A 15020-nucleotide genomic window follows, 5' to 3' on the forward strand; every position below is an offset into this window, starting at 1 on the left:
TTACTACAATTTCTCTCGTTGTGTTAAAAAAATTTTACTTTGTATAATCACAGCTGCTTCACTCACTTGCTTAATATCACTTTTATTTCTTATCTGTTTGTAATTTAGGCCCTATTAAAGACAATACTGTTTTGTTCAGCACATCTTTGGAATACAGTCATCAAAGTTTATTGTTCAATCATTTTCTTTTATGAACCACTGCTGTAATTTGTCTGTAGTTCATTAGTTAATTTGTCACATATTTTATCTCAGTTAAATAATCTTACATCACATTTACACTGAAATAATCCCTTTTATTTTATTCCTAATTCTGACTTTAACTATTTTCTTCTATGGAAATGGAGATACTCTGTAGAAGTACTAGTCCAATATCTTGGGTCCAACAAAACTTCACTGTATCACATACTTAACTTCGTACATGATGATGGTGTAACAGCCGCGGGTTTGTGAAACGATTAATAAATGTTGTAGTAGAATATTACACCAGTGTTTTGTGTTTTTCATAAAATACTTCTTATATTGTTATTTGCTTCAATTCTTTATTAACATTAAGGAACCTTTGCCTATGTGTCCATTGATACTGGTAATCAACCAGTAAACCATTAATTATTTAAAGACTTGAATTCCAATATATAAAACAACTTTAAACATCTAATTACTCTCCAGGTGAGTTTTCCTGGAAATCATTGGATAGAAAACTGGATCCAGTTGACCAAAAAATTAATCACAAAGTTCTAGTAAGTAATCAGTTAATGATACGAAACAGATTCTGCCCCTGTACGTGGAGGAGGCAGCTTTGCTCAGCTAACTGCTAGCAGTTGTTGTATTTACTGGCTGGCTGCCTCATTATCATTTAAACCATTTAATGCTAACAGAGAATTACCTGTTTTGATGTACGAAAGAGATTGTTGGTGGGTATGTAACTTACATTTCCACATGAATACAGAAAAAATTTGCTGTATGGCTTCAGTGGAGCTTAAGCTACACAGTAAATTAAGCAACTCACAATTAATTTGAAATGCTATTTAAGATAATTTGTAAGTTTGCATTTACAAGTACTTACAAAAGTTTTTATTTATTTAGCTGAACTTGGCATGGAAACAAAACATATCAAAATAATTTTAAGTCTAACAGCCTGAGGCACTTTTTTATCCATTTGTTTTGCAGATATGATGTTCTAAAATAGTGGCATCTTTGGTTTACTTTTGTCACCTACATGCAACATGATGAGCATTTCAGAAAGGGGCTCCTTACATCAATGAAATCTCACTTCTAATAAAAAATATTTATATTTTCCCCTACATCATTGCTTAACAATAATCTTATCTGAGCAGATAAAATTTCTGTTAAATTATTATGAGTGAGAAGACACACATTATGTGGACATAATAATTTCTACGTTCTAACTAATTGTACAATACTTAGAAATATTGAAAATGTGTAGTATGTTGTTGCTGTTGTGAATAATTGAAGTGACTAGAAATGAGAAAACACTTATAAATTCTTATACAGAAACTGTTTTTGCAGTAATAATGTTATTTAAATGTCAGTACATCAGTAAGCAATTTCATTAAATTTCTTTAAAGTTGTTGTTGTTGTTGTTGTTGTGGTGGTGGTGGTGGTGGTGGTGGTGGTGGTGGTGGTCTTAAGTAGACTGATTTGATGTAGCTCTCTAAACTGTGCAAGTCTCTTTGTCTCTGAAAAACTGCTTCGGCCAACATCCATGTGAACTTACTTATTGTATTGTTCCCTTTGTCTCTCTCTACAATTCCCCCCACCCACTTTCCTCCCTTACCAAATTGATGAGGATTTTGTGCCTCAGTGTGTGACCTATTAACTGATTCCTTATTTTAGTCAAGTTGTGCCTCAAACTTATTTTTCCTCGATTTGATTCACTACCTCCTCAGTAATTACCAAATCTACCCATCTAATCTTCAGCATACTTCTTGCTGTGGTTACATAAAGAATGCAATGCAGTATCAACATCACTTGTACAAACAAACATCATATGACACATGTAAATGTAAACAGTGAACAGTATAAAGAAAACCTTAAAGTGTCCAGAAAGCTGAAAATATCTTTTATCACAATCTTAGTAATAACGACAAATTTTCCATAAAGTGTACATAGAGGGGAAAGATACTTTATGACCACCACGGAAAAGAAAAACAGAAATAAATACAGATTTCATTAATTGTCTATGACTTTTGTTCACAATGTGATTTTTAAAGAAATATTTAAGTGTAAGAAGGGTCCTGAGATTGAAAATGTGAATATCATATGTGTTGCTAAAAGGTGCATTCACTATAAGGACTTAAATTTTTGGGTTACACTTTACTGAAAAATTTAAAGCAATGAAGGAAGGTGTATAACTTTGCTTCTGCCCCCTTTTTTTCCCCCCAACATTTGAGGCTTTAATGAAACAAATTGGTTACACGTGTATCATTCAAGGTATTTTCCATCGCTGGCCACTACTTTCTCCCATATTTCGGGCAGTGTACAAATCCTGTGTGGAAAAAATTGTTCATCTTCTGAAGCAATCCACGAATCGGTCCAATTTGTGACTTCTTCATGTGATCGAATTGTTTGTCAGCCAGGCCACGCGCCATTGATCTAAACAGGTGATAGTCAGAGGGAGCAATGTCTGAAGAATACAGTGGTTGGGGTAGGACTTCGCATTTTAACGTTTCCAAGCACATTTTGACCTCTTTTGCAGCTTGGGGTTGAGCGTTGTTGTGCTACAAAATCATTTTATCGTGCCTCTCGCTGTATTGCGGCCATTTGTCTTTTAATGCTCTGCTGAAACACATTAATTGCATTCAATAACGAGCACCTGTGATTGTTTCACTTGGTTTTAACACCTCATAGTACACGACGCCGAGCTGGTCCCACCAAATGCAGAGCATGATCTTGGAACTGTGAATATTCGATTTGGCCATGGAAGCATGGCCGGGATAGCCCCATGATTTTTTGCGTTCTAGGATTATCATAATGAAACCATTTTTCGTCTCCGGTCACATTGCGATGCAGAAATCCCTTCCGTTTTTGCATGTGAAGCAACTGTTCACAAACACTGTTCAATGTCTCTTGGTTTCAGCTCACATGGGACCCAAGTTTGTTCTTCCTGAATTGTGCCCATAGCCTTGAGACATTTTGAAATGGCTTGCTCTGTGACTCCCACTAATCGTGCCAATTCTTCTTGAGTTTGACCCGAGTCTTCACTCAGCTGTGTCTCCAATTCTGCATCTTTGAAAACATTCTCTCTTCCACCATTATGCCGGTCTACGATGTTAAAATCACCATTCTTGAAGTGTTGAAATCACTCCGACACGTCTTTTCACTAATATCGTCCTTACCATACATACCTGAGAGCATTCAATGAGACTCGCTGCTGTTTTCTTCATATTGAAACAAAACAGTAACACGTCCCACAAATGATGAGAATTTGGCTCGTAAACTGACATTTTCAATCAATAACAACTTTATGATGCAGACACAGATCGACTAATGTTTGAATGAGGTTATGTTGACCAAAGTCCAAGCTAACTGCCTGACGTCTGCAATCTGTTTCTTTCGACTGCTACTTACTGTTGTTGCCGCCTATCAGCAAGTGACGGAACACAGTTATACACCTTGTATTTTCTTTCAACATTTTAAAATATGAGCTACGTAACGAGGTAAGACTGCATGAAGAATTTGACAGAGCAATAAAAGACCTAAGTCGAAACAAGACCCTGTGAGTAGAAAACATTCCATGAGAACTACTGATAGCCTTGGGAGAGCCAGCCCTGACAAAACTCTACCATCTGGTGAGCAGGGTTTATGAGACAGGTGAAATACCCTCAGCCTTCAAGAAGAATATAATAATTCCAATCCCAAAGAAAGCAGGTGTTGCCAGGTGTGAAAATTACCAAACTATCAGTTTAATAAGTCACGGCTGCAAAATACTAACACGAATTCTTTACAGACGAATGGAAAAACTGGTAGAAGCTGACTTCGGGAAAGATCAGTTTGAATTCCGTAGAAATGTTGGAACATGTGAGGCAATACTGACCCTATGAACTATCTTAGAAGATAGATTAAGGAAAGGCAAATCTATGTTTGTAGCTTTTGTAGACTTAGAATAAACTTTTGTCAATGTTGATTGGAATACTCTTTCAAATGGCAGGGGTCAAATACAAGGAGCTAAAGGCTATTTACAATTTGTACAGAAACTAGATGGCAGTTGCGAAAGTCGAGGGGCATGAAAGGGAAGCAGTGGTTTAGAAGGGAGTGCGACAGGGTTGCAGTCTGTCCCCGACGTTATTCAGTCTGTATATTGAGCAAGCAGTAAAGGAAACAAAAGAAAAATTTGAAGTAGGAATTAAAATCCATGGAGAAGAAATAAAAACTTTGAGGTTTGCCAATGACATTGTAATTCTGTCAGAGACAGCTAAGGATCTGGAAGAGCAGTTGAACGGAATAGACAGTGTCCTGAAAGGAGGATATAAGGTGAACATCAATAAAAGAAAAACTAGGATAATGGAATGTAGTCAGATTCAACCAGGTGATGCTGAGGGAATTAGATTAGGAAATGAGATGCTGAAATTAGTAAACGAGTTTTGCTATTTGGGAAACAAAATAACTGATGATGGTCAAAGTGGAGAGGATGTAAAATGTAGACTGGCAGTGGTAAGGAAAGCATTTCTAAAGAAGAGAAATTTGTTAACAAGTATAGATTTAAGTCTCAGGAAGTCTTTTCTGAAAGTATTTGTATGGAGTGTAGCCATGTATGGAAGTGAAACATGGACGACAAATAGTTAAGACAAGAAGAGAATAAAAACTTTTGAAATGTGGTGCTACAGAAGAATGCTGAAGATTAGATGGGTAGATCACATAAGTAATGAGGAGGTACTGAATAGAACTTGGGAGAAGAGGAATTTGTGGCACAACTTGACTAGAAGAAGGGATCAGTTGGTAGGACATGTTCTGAGGCTTCAATGGATCACAAATTTAGTATTGGTGGGCAGTGTGGAGGTTAAAAATCATAGAGAGAGACCAAGAAATGAATACATAAGCAGATTCAGTAGGATTTAGGTTGCAGTAGTTACTTGGAGATGAAGCAGCTTACACAGGATGGAGTAGCATTTAAGGCTGCATCAAACCAGTCTCTGAACAGAAGACAACAGCAGCAGCAACAAGGTAACAATATTTTCAAATGGTAGGCGTACAGTATCCCCCTCACCTTCACCCCCATGCATTGGTACTGCAAGGGTTAAGAAAAGTTCTTCTTAATTAATTTTATAGACCAAATACTATTTGTATGAAGACCTCCAGAAAACGAATTATGTAACATATGAGTCTTTTGAAGATCCTTTTTAACAGATCGGCAGTCCCCTTTGATGATTTCCTGGCTGGGTCCTAGTTGGGGGACATGCACATTGCCAGGACGATTGTGTTAAGAAATAAATATGTAGACATTAAGAATAAATATATAGTATGTCAGTAACATTTGTTTCATTTAAAAAGCTTTTCTAGTTTTCACTTAAAAAATTTGGAGGCATTACTTTTCAAAATATCCTTGTATTTTTAAGTTCAAAGCAGGCAGAGCTGACATGTATGTAGTTAACCACTCCCTCAGTTGCCTGGCAGGATAAAGACTATTTCCATCCAATAAAATATTCTTGGGTTTCAAGCTGCATCAAGTGGTTAACTGCCCATGGGCTTTTGGCAGAGATCTTCTCAGTTATTGTCAAGTGGCTGACTGTTGTCTGAATGTCACTGTATATAGCCAAGTCACCGGTACCTAGTCCCGTACCATATATTTCAATGTTTTGGTTGCGTAACTGCCGCACCCACTTCAGTGCCTCAATCACAGGATCCCAGGCCGTACGCAGCTGCAGTCCTACATCTTTATGGAGGGTGTTGCTCAATATTCTTGTCTCTGTTGCTTCCTATCCCAGAAGCTGTTGGTCAGTTTAGTAATAGAATTATCGTTGAATGCAATTCGGTGTCTGTTTTCCAGTGCATGCTCTGCTTCAGCTGATTTTTTTTGGGATAACGTAGGTGGAAACACCTTTCATGTTATATGTGACGATGTTCAGTAGTATGCACAGTCTGACCGACATAAAACTGCCCACACCCATATGTTATTTTGTATATTCCTGGTGTTCTGAGGCTACATCATCTTTCACAGACTTCATTAGTTTCTGGATTTTTGCTGGGGGTCTGAAGACTGTACTGATTTTATGTTTCTTCAGGAACTGGCTAATCTTCACTGTTATTGAGCCAGAAAATGGTAAAAACACAATCTTCTTCTCGTGTTCTTGGGAGGTCTTCTACTTTTATGGCTTGGCAGAAACTGATTGCGAAATTTGTCAGTTGTACCCATTTTCCACGAAAATGTTTCATAAGCACATCAGTTCCCTCAGCATGTTTTTGGTGTCAGAGACTGTTTCAGCTTGATGTGCCAAAGTCCTCAGAACAGACCATTTTTGTGCCAAGTGGTGTTAACTGGTGGTGTGCAGATACCGATCTTTGTGAGTGGGCTTGTGGTAAACACTGTGACCAAGACAGCCATTGGTTTTACGGCAGACAAGGACATCCAGAAACGGCAAGGAACCATCCTTCTCTACTTCCACCATGAACTTTATGTGGTCAGGGATGTTGTTGAGGGAACTCTTTGAGCTTTTCATGTCCATTTGACCATGTGACGAAGGTATCATCAATGTAGCGATAAAAACAATTAGGCTTTGCAGGAACCGTGTCAAAGGTGATGTCCTCAAAATGCTCCATAAAGAGCTTTGCTACGACTGGAGCTAATGGGCTCCTCATCACGACATCATCTGTCTGGTTGTAATATTCTCCACCAGGTAAAATGTATGATGTCATCAATGTATGTTTAATAAATCCATAAAGGTGCCATCAAGAAGTTTGGACTGCGAGTCAATAGAGTCTGTGACGGACGCACGCATAAATAGGGAAACCAAATCAAATCTAACCGTAATATCTGCTTCAACAAGGAGTAGATGTTTAATTCAATTGATGAAGTCCACCATATTGTTTATATGGCGTGCACAGTGTCCAACTTGCATTGACAAGGGGCTGGCCAAATGCTTTGCAAGTCTGTAGGCCTGTGATCCGATGGTACTCACTATAGGCCTTAAAGGTCTATCCTACTTACGTGTGTTTGGCAAACTGAAGAACATGGATGGTCTGGGTGCCTGAGAGAGGAGGTTCTCAATAACGCTCTCTTCCAGCTACGACCGTTAAAGAAGCTTTGAAATCTTCCTCACTATTCTGGATGTTCCCTGCTGAAGGAACTGAGCCACTTATGTAAAGTTCTCAACAACAGACAAATTTTGCAAGCAGTTTCTGCTAAGCCATGAAACAGAAGACTTTTCCCGAAGAAGACACAAAAAATATTGCATTTTTACCATTTTGTGGCTCAATAACAGGGAAGATTAGCTGGCTTCTGAAGAAACATAAAATCAGTACAGTCTTCAGGTCCCCAGCAAAGATTCAGCAACTAATGAAGTCTGTTAAAAGATGATGTAGGCCTTGGAAACTGGGAATATACAGAATAACTTGTGGGTGTGGACAGTTTTAGGTCAATCAGACTGTCCATACTACTGAGCAGAGTTACATAGAACATGAAAGGTGATTCTGCCTATGTGATCCCGAAAAATCAACTGTAGCGGCTGGAAAACAGACACCAAATTACATTCGACAATACTTCTATTATTAAACCACTCAACGGGTTCTGGGATAGTGTAATACATGAAGCAACAGAGATGAAAATATCGGACAACACCCTCAATAAAGATGGTGGACTGCAGCTGAGTACGGCCTGGAATCCCGTGATTGAGGAGCTGAAGTGGGCATGGCAGTCGTGCAATCAAAGCATTGCTGTAAACAGGGTGACAATTATTGAACTATATGACAAAAAACATAAATTTGTTACAAACTACGGCTCACACACACACACACACACACACACACACACACACACACACACACACACACACACTTTATTCTACATCTAAATGTCACTACAGATATATGGATTTAGGTTATGACATGTTCGATATGCTTGCCATCATTGGCAATGATGCGCAGACAAATAGTGAAATTCTGCTTGATCCGCTGAAGTGTCGAAACATCAATGCTGTCAAAGAACTCCCCAGTGGCTGTTTTCAGCTCGGCAGCGGTTTTGGGGTTATTGCTGTACACCTTGTCCGTAACGTAGCCCCACCAAAAGGAGTCACAGGTGTTCAGATCTGGAGAATATGGTGGCCAATCAAGGGCCATGCCAGCGGTCCCCAAAATGCTCCTCCAGGACATCGAATGCTCTCCTGCTTTGATGGGGTTGAGCTCCGTCTTACATGAAGCACATCTTGTCGAGATCAGTCAGTTTGGGTAATGGGGATGAAATCATCTTCCAAAACCTTCACATACCATTCAGTAGTCACTGTGCCATCAAGGAATATCACACCAATTATTCTGTAACTGGACATTGCACATCACACAGTCACCTGTTGAGGGCGAAGAGAATTCCCGATTGTGAAATGCAGATTCTCAGGCCCCCAAATGTGCCAGTTTTCCTTATTGCCAAACCCATCCAAATGAAAGTGAGCTTTGTCACTAAACCAAACTGTATTCACATCAAAAACCTGTTCGTCAATTCTGTGGACATTAGTGTTAGTGAAACACAACCACTGTTCTGTTGCCCTGGGGCTTAATGGCGGTGGTTTGAATTTTGTATGGGAAGAGATACAGGTCTTCAACAACAATTTGTCGCAGTGTTTCCCAGCTGATTCCCACCTGTTGTGCAGCTCGTCTGACTGATTTCCTGGGGATGGTTTGAAACATAGCGCACGTCTCCTCAATGTTTTCAGGCGTTTACACCCTTTTTGGGTGACTGACATTGCTAACACTGTCATCGTGAACACTACCCATTCTCTCAAACTTGTGAGTCAAATTCTTGATTGTTAGCACGCTTGGACCGGTTGTCTTCAGCTTGAACTCAGTCACAAACTTTCTTTGAGCTTCAGTTTGGCTGTTATTGCTCACACAGTAGGCCTTCACAAGTGCTCAGCCACACTGTACCATGACATTTTCATATGAAAATGGCTGATAATAGCAAATTGCTTGCGCATGCACACGCACATAGTAATTCCCATCACGCCACGTGGCCAACCATGCAGTTTGAACATCTTAATGGAGACTGTTCAGAAGTTACGACCATTTAATTTTGTGTAGTTCAGTGGTAGTCATCCGTTATGTTGCTGGACTAGGGACCAGTGCATCATTTATGGCGACACGGCTATATAAGAATGGCAGTGGCATTCAGATGGCAGTCAACCACTTAAAGACAGAGATCTCTGCCAAAATCTCAACCGCAGTTAACCATTCGATGGGGCTTAAAACCCAACAATATTTTATTAATGGATGTTGCCATGAAAGCATGCATTCGCACATAACATACCTCTATGGGGAGGAGACATGACAAAGCATCAAACCCCCTTGGTGAAGCTGCATGCTAAGAAGGCCAATTTATTAAGCTCGCTAACCTTCCTATAATGCTGTTGTGATGAGAAGACAATCCCACAATTTGCCATCATTATCACATTGACACTGCAATGACCAGAAGAATATTTCGCCATGCCAGTTTTGTCCTGATGTGGGAGAGGATATACCAGAAAACAGCTGGACACAAACAGATTGGGGCTGGATCGACACTGGAATGGTGGCACAACCAACATCATCAAGGTAGAGACCCACAGAGAAGCAGAAAAGGAAATTCAATGGGCTTTCACTACAACAACATAGGACAGAACAAAAAATGTGGAACACACCATGGTCAACATGGTAGCAAGAAACTTCAATGCAGGTGCCATTTCACCACTTAAGAAGGGACTAAACTTTGCTCCTTCACCATGAAGTATTTCTTTTGCTGACATATTAAGTGGTGGTGAACAAGCAGTTCGTAAGTTTCCCAGTGAAACTGCAGAAGAAATTCACAAAGAACAAGCTGCATTCTTTTAAGATTCAAACTGCCAGCATCAAACCTGACTAGAGCTGAACATGATGGCCCCAGAGCTCTTCGCCACGATCTTCTCTCCTGTCGGCTGCCAAGGGCAGTGCTGCCATCTTAATGGAATGAGCTGACTGTGACGCAAAAATCCAGTGGATGCTGGAGGAAGATACATACGAAAAACTACCTAGAGACCCAACATCCAGAATATTGAGGGAGACCTGGGAGCTTCTCAGATGATCATCACTGGAAGAGAGTGTTATTAAGAACCTCCTACCTCAGGCACTCAGACCACTCACATTCTACAGTCTGCCAAAGATACATATGAAGGATACATCTTTAAGGCCTATAGTGAGCATAATCAGATCATCAACCTACAGACTAGCAAAGTGTTTGGCCAGCCTCATGTCACCGCATGTTGGACACTGTGACATGATATAAATAATATGGCAGACATTCATCGATGAAATTAAATGTCTATGCCGTGGTAAAGGGGATATTATGGTTAGCTTATATATGGTTACCCTATTCATATGTATGCCCATCACAGACACTCTAGACTTGCTGTCCCAGCTCTTTGGCAACACCATTGTGGATTTATTTAAGTATGCCCTGACACCATCATATTTTTTACACGTTGGAGAATATTTCAACCAGATGGACAGCATTGCGATGGGGAGCCCATTAGCTCCAGTTGTAGGGAACCTCTTTACGGAGCATTTCAAGGACATCGCCTTGGACATGGCAGTTGCAAAGCCTAGTTGTTTTTATTGCTTCATCAGTGATACCTTTGTCATATGCCCAAGTTGACATGAAAAGCTCAAAGAGTCCCTGGAGTACATCAACATCCCTGACCACATGAAGTTCATAATGGAAGTACAGAAGGATGGTCCCTTGCCATTCCTGGATGTCCTTGTACGCCATAAACCCAATAGATGTCTCGGTCACAGCATTTACAGCAAGCCCACCAACATGGGTTGGTATCTGCACACCACCAACTACCACCACCCAGCACAAAAATGGTCTGTTCTGAGGACCTTGGTACATCGAGCTGAAACCGTCTCGCATGCCGAAAACCTGCCGAGGGAACTGACCCACTTACTTAAAGTTTTCAAGGAAAACGGTTACAACAAGAAACAATTTTCTCAAGCCGTTTCTGGTAAGCCATGAAAGCAGAAGAGCTCTGAAGAAGACGTGAAGAAGATTGCGTTTCTACTGTTTTGCAGCTGAATAATAGGGAAGATTAGCTGGTTCCTGAAGAAACATAAAATTGGTACAGTCTTCAGATTCGGTAACTAATGAAGCCTGTGAAGATGATGATAGCCCACAGAACACAGGGCATATACAAAATACTGTGTAGGTGTCAGCAGGTTTATGTTGGTCCAACTGTGCATACTACTGAACAGCATCACATAAAACATGGAAGGTGTTTCCGCCTACGCTATCCTGAAAAATCAGCTGTTGCAGAACGTGCACTGGAAGACAGACACCGAATTGCATTCGATGATATTTCTATTATTAAACCAACCAAAGGCTTCTGAGATAGCGTACAACATTAAGCAATAGAGATGAAAGTATTGGACAAAATGGTGGACTGCAACTGAGTATGACCCGAGATCCTGTGGTCGGGGAGTTGGATGTGCGGCAGTCATGCAGCCAAAACATTGCCATACGTGCCACGGGACTAGGCACCAGTGATGTCACTTACGGCAGCGTGGGTAAATAAGCACAGCGGCTGCATTCAGACAACAGTCAACCAATTAACAATGACAGAGGAGATCTCTGCTGAAAGCTCATGGGCAATTAATCACTCGATGTGTGTAACCCGAGAGTATTTTATTAATGGATATCGCTGTAAAAGCATGCATTCATACGTTATTTCCATCTATTTAAATTTAGATTTGTATGTCTATAAAGTATGTCCTGATCTGATGAAAAACTTTTGGGTTCTCAGCCAGCTAGTCCCATCACAAAACCCCTTTAATTTGGAAACAGTCTTTGCTTAACAATTTGAAGAAGTGTATGACATTTCCGGAAGTGAAGGTGTTTTACAGCACACTAAATTCGACAGCTTGAGTTAAAGACTATCAAATGCACACCACACTTTTATGGTAAATCGGTTTGGCAAAATTGTGAACTTAACAGACTTTGTCAAAACTCTGAAGCATCATGAAAACCCATCTTGTGAATCGCACATCTTCGTCCTTTGCTTCACTGACACATAAGTGTCTGTAAGCTTAATATGAGCAACAGTTTAAATTAGCTTTCCTTGTCTTGTATTGAAACAGATCTGATTTTCTTTGAAATGTGTCCATAACAAAATATGATTTGTGGATGAGATTGCTTTTGCTTTGAATAATGAAATGTGACTTATTAAAGTATTCCATGGTGTCAACAAGAAAGGAAAAATGAAAATAATTGCAAAACAAAAATTCTTACATTGTGAGTCAAAACGTAAATATTGGTTTAGAAGCATATTGGTCCTCCAATACAGCTGTGATTCTGCATGGCATGTAATGGCCATGTCCTTGGTAGGTTTCCCTGAGTATTTGACAACCTACATGTTACACAAGACCTGTAAATTATGGGACGGTGGTCTGTCGGCATGGAGCTGGTGCCTGCTTGCGTCCCTGGTGTGTTCTGTTGGTTTTAGATCTGTCATGTGTTCTATTGGTTTTAGATCTGCCATGTGTTCTATTGGTTTTAGATCTGCCATGTGTTCTATTGGTTTTAGATCTGTCACGCCTGATTGTCTAGTGGTAAAGCACTTGACTGGACACCAGAAGGTCGTGGGATTGAATACTGGTTGGACCTTGGATTTTTCAGTCTGTCTTTTAATCTAGCCTTCAGCTCTCAACGCCGTGAGGAATCGCCAGAACTAACATGTGATTCAGATTTCACATTAAATTGTAGGTCCCTTTTCACTCATTGGATAACTGGGGTAGGTTAGGGACACACATATTAGATCAAATTGCAGCCAAGACATCAACATGAATTTACTCTCTTGCTCCTCAAACCAGTACAGCACTATTCTCGCCTTGTGACACAGTTAGTATACTGCTGAAAGCTGCAGTCTCCACTGCAGAAGACTTAAAACATGAAGGGATGGGGGTGGTCTGTAATAATGTAGACAGCTGCTGTAATGCCTTCAGTTCGTACCAGATGTCCACGTGGCATAATACTGCTCCCACTGACCTGTGTCCATGTCGGAGTAGGCCTACATGTTTCAAGCAGCCTTTTGCCTCGATGGTGGCGTATTGGGACATAACCTTTATCTGGTGTAACAAGACTTGATTTATTTGACCAGGCGATAAGGTTCCACCAACTTAGGGTCCAACTTCAATATTCTGTGCACACTGCAACCGTAACTGAAAATTTTGTTGGGGCAACATGGGAACATGTAGGGGCACTATGCTGCCGGTCACTATCTTCAATAATGAGTGCTGAATGGTGCATTCCAAAACACTTGTGCTTGCACCAGCATTTTACTCTGTCATTACATCTGTCACAGATTACCACTTGTGGCTTTACAGAGTGGGCAAGTCTCCTTCCATAGATGCTTAGCACAGTAGCACGCAACCAGCTGACCAGCTTTGCCATTTCAGATATGGTTGTTCTCAGGAGCCAGGCCATAACAATCTGCACAATGCCAGTTAGGTCTGTGTTTTAATCCCGTGAAAGAGAATAGCAGCCTGACTACTTGTACAAACATACCAATGTTTTCTATGTTATTATATTCAATCAACTGGTTGCACACAATTTTTTTTAATACATTAAACAGGTTTCGATAGTTTTAAGACTATCTTCATCAGAATGGTAAATGTATAAGTATGATTTTTATTATTGACTCATGGAACACAAACCTATCATTTGACGAGAACACTGTTTCTAAAATTTTAAAGTTACGTGATTTCATGTAACTTTTACCATTCTGATGAAGATAGTCTCAGAACAATCGAAACCTGGTTAAAAAAATTGTGTGCAACCGGTTGCCTGATTATTACATTGTATGTAATTGCACACATGGTTGCTGATTTCACAGCTACAGAATGTTTGAAATATCATGTTCTATGTTAATTTATTCAGCACGTCATTGTTCTTCTGAATAAGCTTATACTTTCAAATACTGTGTGCTGTCTGAGCAGAACATTTTGACAACATTGAGCAAGTATTTGTCCAAGAATTCACTATTTGCAAATGCTGTGTTCTGTTTTACATTGTGATAGCCACAGCAGAATTAGTTTTTATTTACTGCCTGCTCGTTTTGTTATTTATGGTAAAAATATTGAATTGCTTGTTTAATTGAATGATGGTTTGGCTACGTTTTTGCATCCAAGCATCTTCCAAAAAGTTCAGTGTAACACCAACAATGTTTTATGTTATGGTGCTCAAGATTGTGATCTCTGGTGTTATATCTGTGTTTCAAATTATCTGATAGCTTTCGTGACTAAATTTGGGAAAAAAGTAACAAAAAATATGAAGTTACCAACTTTTTATTAGATTTTTGACACTCCTGTAGTAGATTGGGCCCATAATATTAAATCTGCCACAAAAGTGATCAGAATGTCTGAACAGTTTGCCTAAATATCTGATACCTGTTTCATGGAATAAAAGAAAATCCAAGTGCCTTAAAAGCATAAAGTGTGGAAATATTTCTCATTCTGGCTTTTTTACTGTCAGTTAACCTGGAGTGGTTGAATGTGATCTTCGGTGGGGGTCATATCGTGAACTAGAATGGCTTGATTGCCATACCACAGTAGACAACACTATTTGGAAGCCAAAGACAGGCTGACACTCAGTGTAACAGTACAAAATTAATCAACATTGCTGAGATGATTTGAAACTAAAATTGGTTATACTGACTGCCGTGCATAATTAGGGCGTGATGCAGGGTCATTTCTGTAATGGTTTTTGATTGTGCTACAAAGGCATACGAATTTTAGAGGTATGACTCTGCTTGTCATACAGCCTTTAAGGGGAGTCGGAACGATCCATCTCCCCCATG

The 15020-nt window shown here is 39.8% G+C and overlaps 1 protein-coding gene across 4 annotated transcripts in view; it reads left to right on the forward strand.

Moving 5' to 3' along the window:
- The window catches only part of LOC124612731 (tubulin epsilon and delta complex protein 1-like), a 145550-nt gene that overhangs the window by 52354 nt on the left and 78176 nt on the right, over window positions 1-15020 (forward strand). The window lies entirely within an intron of this gene.

This window comes from Schistocerca americana, chromosome 4 (genome assembly GCF_021461395.2).
Source record: "Schistocerca americana isolate TAMUIC-IGC-003095 chromosome 4, iqSchAmer2.1, whole genome shotgun sequence".
Lineage (NCBI taxonomy): Eukaryota > Metazoa > Arthropoda > Insecta > Orthoptera > Acrididae > Schistocerca > Schistocerca americana.